Source organism: Heptranchias perlo, chromosome 36 (genome assembly GCF_035084215.1).
Source record: "Heptranchias perlo isolate sHepPer1 chromosome 36, sHepPer1.hap1, whole genome shotgun sequence".
Lineage (NCBI taxonomy): Eukaryota > Metazoa > Chordata > Chondrichthyes > Hexanchiformes > Hexanchidae > Heptranchias > Heptranchias perlo.
The window spans coordinates 14,563,186-14,570,049 of record NC_090360.1 but is presented as its reverse complement, the minus strand read 5'-3'; the positions used below and the strand labels follow the sequence as shown (position 1 = coordinate 14,570,049).

Here is a 6,864-nt window from a genome sequence, read left to right as displayed (position 1 = left end):
GCGCTTCACAAGAGCGTTAACAAACAAAATCTGACACCGAGCCACATAAGGAGATATTAGGACAGGTGACCAAAAGCTTGGTCAAAGAGGTACATAAATATGTCAAACTGGGACAAACCCACCAAGATGAAATTTTTAAAAAGGGAAAGAAGATTCTCAGGAGGTTGGTCTGCTCGTCTCAATTTCTACACCCCTTTTAAATTTGGAATGCTATTTGACACTTTGTTGAGGCATAACTAACGTTAATGTATGAACCCCAGCTCCCAACCCACACTAGCACTGTTCACTTCAATATCCCCAGATAGATTGGAATTCTGAGTGGGCCTTAGCAAGACTTGAACCCTCAACCTTTCACCTACAAGCCTAATGCTTTACCAACAATGCTAGCTTGTATTTGGTGGGAGCCCAGAACACGGGCGAGAGTTGATAGTTGCACTTTCATGCTAAACCCTATTTATCAAGCACCACCTCAATAAACAGTCTCATTTAACACATTTAAACCATTGCCCTTTGCTGCCTTGTGATTTAAAACTGTGCCTGGCTTAGAGTAAACAGAATATTATAGCAGTAGCAGTGAGTTACCGCAGTTATTTCAATTGCGAAACAGCCTTCTTAAAACACAACGCCTGTTTTATTTAACACCCAGACCCATTTATAAAGTCGCATTCTTCACTGTGTCCTGCATGGCAGCTGCAAAAGAAAAACGGGGGGCTGTTTTTGGCTTCCTATCAGAGTTCATCATGATAACGTTACGAGAACCTAATGATGATTTGGTTTTTAAACTTTCACTATGGTGTCAAACATGCAAGGAAATCTGCTATAGAATACAACCAAATCAAAGGGAATCAGTGTCACATAAATATTACTGATCAATAATTTTTATTTAATCACTGGTGGGACAGGAAACTTGGTCCTTCAAATGATTTTTTTAAACAGCTGAACAAACATTGCAATGACCCAAATTATCATTGAGGTAACTACAACAGTTTTAATCAAAGTAGCCCAATAAGGACATTCATAAAAGTATGTCCCGTGGGACTGGTACCCATTGAAAATAATGGGAATTCCTCACATTTCTGGCTGTGAAATGGGTTAATCTTTCTTTTCTCACTGGTTAACCTGGTCCCCAAAGAGAAATTTAAGAAACCAATTTATAGCAAGGAAGATTGTCAGTTTGGAATTTACTTCATGATATTTTTGTGTTTCGAGTTCAATATGTTTGTATGTATTTTGCCTTTTGTCTGCTGACTGTAGTGAATCTGTTGGAAATCCTTTTAGGAAACAATATTGCAAGATCATAGTTTATAAGGTTCATTATCATGTCAAGAACTTGGGGGTCCTATAGCTAGAACCAGTGTGGGAGACTCTAAAGCATATCTACTTATTTTTAAATCTGTTAACAGGCGATTTATAATAATCAGACATTGAGAATAGTTTTTTCTTGGAAAAAAGCTTTGCTCTTTGAGAGAGTGCAATGACCTTTCCAAAAATATAACTTCCCTTCCAATTCTTCAGGGAGCCCCCTGTACAGACTTGTTATGTAAGTTGTAAATTTTTTCTGTAATACTTAACCTGAAATTTTAATAGATGACAACTTTTTCATCAGAGACTTTTATCAAAACTCCTTCAGCCTTCAAAGTGTTAATGATGATGATTCAAACAAATGAGAGAGAATAAGAAATATAAGGGGGACTGATCTAATTGAGGGGCAAGCTGCAGGGCTACAGACCGGGATTAGAATGGGCACCTGGTTGTTCTTCGAGCTGGCGCGGACACGATGGGCCGAATGGCCGCCTTCTGTGCTGTATCTTTTCTATGGTTCTATGGGATCAAATAGCACCATAAATAGCAAAATTGAATCTTATGCCAAATCTCTGAATTCAATCTCTACTATTATTTTTTTTTATTATTTGCTTCCCTCCATCATCTCTCTTTCCTTCAACCTACAGGCTTTTAAAACCAAGCTTAGTGTTAACTGATCGCTACTTCTTCAGTTACCTCGTCTTCTCTCCTATTCCTTTCGGCCTTCTCTTTTGACTTGGCCCTTTAACTAGCTTTCTCAATTTATAAAAATAGACAGCTTTCTTTCTGAACTTTGTTTCTCATTTTGAGTTGTGCTTTTGCAAATAATGACCGGCAGCTCACAATGTGTCCCACTGTGAGGGACGTTCACAAGAGGCTATTGATGTTGTATGACTGTGGGGGAAGAGTATTAATAATCCCTGATATGTTATTTATTTGCCAAGATTTACTGAGATCACCGTCCAAGGTTGTTGCTTTTCAATTTTTAGACTGAAGTCAAACAACTAAAAATTGAACCTTATTTTTCATCCTCAACTATGATTGTATTGTATTATAGGAGTAGGCCATTCAGCCCCTCGAGCCTGCTCCACCATTCAATTAGATCATGGCTGACCTGTACCTCAAACTCCACTTTATCCATCTTTGATCCATATCCCTTGAAATCCTTACTTAAAAAAAAAGTCTATCAATCTCAGTCTTGCAAATTTCAATTGACCCTCACCATCCACAGTCTCTGTGGGAGAGAATTCCAGATTTCCTCTACTCTGTGTGGAAAAGTGCTTCCTAAATGGCCTAGCTCACATTTTAAGAATGGGGCCCCTTATTCTGGATTCGCCCACCAGAGGAAATAGTGTGTCTCCATCTACCTTATCCCTGGCCTCGTAATTTATCCCTTTAAGCCCTGGTGTCATTCTGGTGAATCTGTGCTGCACCCCCTCCAAGGCCAATATATCCTTCCTGAAGTGTGGTGCCCAGAACTGAATGCAGTGCTCCAGATGGGGTCTGATCAAGGTCTGAAGCATAACTTTCTCCCCTTTTGTATTCCAGCCCCCTTGAGATAAAGGCCGATATTCCATTATTCTAAACGAGCATTTTAAAGAGAGGTTGCAGATTTTTCTTTTGATAAAATATTCTTTACATTAAGTTAACGGGCAGCCAATATTCCAGGAAAACTACAATCATCAGAATCGTAAATTATTTTAATTTAAACATGTTCAGTTACAGCAGAAAAACTCTATGAGGCAGATTTTCCTGGACCTGTGCTGGTGCTATTGGATCACCTGGGCACAGCACATACAGGAAAGGCCACCGGGGAGGTCCACAATTAATGGACAGAATATTGGATGGGCTTCCTTGGGGCTGAGTGCTCCTCTCTATTCGATTTCCTGAATTTGTTTTGTCCAGGAGATAGGAACAGGAGGGTATGCCCCTCTGACTTTAAATGTGTGATATTAATACACATCAATCAGCTGAATTAATTCAACAAGACATGCAAACATAGTCTGGAAAGAGTTGTTCCATAGTGAATTAAAGTGATGTTTGTCAAAAGCCCAATGATGGTCTTAACTATGCTCCAATAACAGAGTGAGATTGGAGAATCTATGTTAACAGCAACAGAAGACCAAATTGTCTGCAGTTAATGGCACAGCAAGGCTGGATGGCTTGTGTTAAGTACAGATGATTGAGAATGGAATGGTCCGGTTGACAGACAATTTATAATTAAAATAATTACATACAGATGGCTATTTTATTCATTTACTGGAACCTCTCCATCAAGAAGAATTTGATTTAATTCTGGTAAACCATATATGGGTGAAAAAAAATCAATATTTAATTCATTTTAGCTTTATGTATTCTTATGTACAGCTAAATGCCAGGGACTTGTGGTTAAGATAATTATTGTTTGTATACAAGAAACTTTATCCCACTGCATTTTCTCAAGTCGAATGTCCCTGTGGTAGAGAGTGTAGATTATTTACCTGTGTTAATCCAGTATCAGGCACTGTTTTGCTTGTAGTATCACATACCCATTGTTCTGTAGCAATCACCTCATCGCCTGCGGTATGGATTTCCCCCAAGGTAATCACAATAATCTTATCAAATGGGCACAAGGAGAAAAGCACCTTGTATGTATCATGGGCAATATCGGATAACCAGGCCAACAGTACAGACATGTAAAAGGCCCCTTGTTTGTCTGGGATATTGTTACTTGTATATAAACTAACCGCAAATTAACGTAGAATCTGGGTAAACATATTATATATTTACCCAAAGCTCTTGAGCTAAATTATAGCTTTGCGTCTGTTCTTTTTAAGCTTTCAACTTTTAGCATTTTGAAATACATAGCAATAGCTACAATATCACCATGTAATTCAAAAGGGAATTGAATATTTACTTGAAAAGGGACATTTTCAGGGCTATGGGAAAAGACCTTGGGAATGGGACTAATTGGATAGCTCTTTCAAAGAGACGGCACAGGCACGATGGGCCGATTGGCCTCCTTCTGTGTTGTAAGATTCTATATTTGAGGGAAAGAAACCTAAGCAAAAATACAAATAAAAAGGGAAAAAAAAGACCAACATCACTCCATATACAACAGAGTAACAATATTACAACAATAACAAAATTATGTACAGATTTGGAACAATCAAGTACCTAAGGCAAGATTAAGCCAAATAACAGTAATGTTGAAAGGTTATGTAAACTACTAGAAGAGGTTTTGTAACTGAGAGTCTAGACGATGCTAAGGATACAACTCCAATTTGAGGAAGAGCATCCCACTAATGTTCTATTGCAGCCTGTCCTTATGACCTCTCTGAGCTACTCCTGTGTTACTGCCAATGAAATCCAAATCCAGGGCATTTACTGGGTGTCACATTGCAATTGGGAACTATTAAGCCTTTTCAATTATATTTACTTGCCATTCTCTCCATTACCCAACATCAGTTGAGCCAATAATGTTATTCTAAACTCAACAGTGGGAGAAACTCTGACAGTGTTTTCAGGTTGTCTTTCATTATGCAGTAACACTATCTGGATTATTATTTTACATATGAGAGCATTTAAACTCCAACTAATGTCTGACCTTTTCTGTCTCAAATATGTTTATTTCTGTGATTCATTTTCAAATTTATTTCCCTCCTTTTGGTACACATCTAGGCCAAGATAGAGGGCTAGGGGCCAGGCCTCTGTCAAGGCCACTTTGCCCAATCATCAGGAGGTAAGTGAGAGATGTTGGGAAAGCTTGGCCTCTCAAGTTTGTTTTCTCACCCGCACTAAGGAACTATTTGGACTCTTCTCAATGGAGCCCCAGCAACATGGTTGAGAGTAAGAACTCATCACGAGGGAGAAAATGGATGAAAATCCCATAGTTATGACTCAGCACTGGCAATTGGACACATTTCAAGTGGAAATTCCTTTACACAGCGTCACAGAGAATATCCACTGCAACTGCGGCTACTGGGTTACAAGGAGAGAGTCTCAGGCTCTCTGGAGAAGTCAAGAGATGGAGACATATAAAATGGAGGGTTTGATTACGGTATAGCCTTGAAGTGCTTGTACATGGGTAAGGACTTTATACTTATACAGTTCTAATGGTGCTTGTGTGTGTGAATAAAAAGGTCTCCACCCTCCAAACTGAACAAGTTGCTTCCTTTAATTCACAGGTTTATTAACATTGCTCCAGTAGAGGTAGCGACACCATTGGAAATCTTTTTTTCCAATTCCATCACTTATGCATTACTCACAATCGAATTAAATTATCTTTCCTGATTTTCAGATGGTCCATAGGCAGTAATGAAGTGATGCCATCTACTTCTATCCTGGACCTTTCTTGGCATTTCATCAACCTTGAGATTATGGTTGTTTTTATCTCACAAAATTGTTCTACACCACATATCTCATGGTCTATGAAGGGACCTTCTCTTATGAAGTTGTCAGACCAAGACTTGACATCTAACATCTGAGTACATGTTGTCTCATCTTCTCAATCACAAAAAAATTCTCTACTTGTTGTTCTTGCTTCTTCCTTGGTCCTCTGAGGGTGTGAAAGGCACTATATAAATGCAAGTTCTTTCTTTGTTTCTTTCTTTCTTTGCTACTCAGTCACTCGCTGTTGTCACCGGAGCTTAAAAAATTCTCTTCATTCATTCAAACTATAGAAATTCTTTCAGACCGTTCCAGCACTGTACAGAACCCTGGTCACAATGTTGCTGAAGATCTAATTCACCAATAAGCCAGTTCCTTTGATACAGAAGCCACGGCTGTAATAATGTGTTAACCATTCAACATTATCCCTCCCAATGCAAACTCAGGGCAGCAAAAGGCAACCTTGTGTAGAACTTGGAGAAATATTGCCACATATAAATGAAACCTAACAACGGCACGGGTATTTTCATGCAAACATCTGGCTTTAGAATATCTTTGGTAAACATAAGCCACTAAAAGACTTTTCTTTTAAATGTGCCCTTTTTCCCAGTTATTTCAGTGTTTTGTGAGGTGCAGGTGTTAATTATTGAGTTTTTAATTAGCTTTTATCAGCAGCAAAACCAGCCTCAAAACTTATTGCGACTGAAATATCTGGTCAAAGTCCAAAGACTCAGATAAACCTGATGCTAAATGTGCTTCAGGATTATTCTATGTGTCAGATTAAACCAAATTAGTTTGACAACAGATCATTCAAAAAACGAGTGAGTATTGACACCACTGTGTCAGCCAATGAGCTGGAGGTGGGGTGGGACTTACGGTCTATTTTACAGCAGAGTCCATTTTACAGCAAACAGTGTCTATTTAAACAGAGTCTCTACAAACTACAGCAAACAGAACTCATGATCAAAACTACAGCAAAGTCTCCCGATTAAAGCAGGATTATTTCTTCAGCAAAATGCAATGATTGGAGGATAGTTATATAATACAAATTATCTGCGTAAAATTAATCCCAGTTACTTACAGCAATGTAATCTTTAGATGTGATTGATGGAGGAATTACCCAATCGTCTCCATTCTGGCCGGGACTTGTGGTGTCACTACATGCAGCCTCAAAAAAATGAGGTATACTTGAAA

General features: G+C 38.6%; 1 long non-coding RNA gene across 1 annotated transcript in view; it reads right to left on the bottom strand.

Annotated features, from left to right (window-relative positions):
- Positions 1–5,469: 5,469 nt before the first annotated feature.
- Positions 5,470–6,864, bottom strand: part of LOC137304126 (uncharacterized) — a 43,142-nt gene continuing 41,747 nt past the window's right edge. Inside the window, exon 5 of the long non-coding RNA XR_010958518.1 lies at positions 5,470–6,045. This is a non-coding gene — a long non-coding RNA (uncharacterized lncRNA). The remainder of the gene's footprint in view (positions 6,046–6,864) is intronic.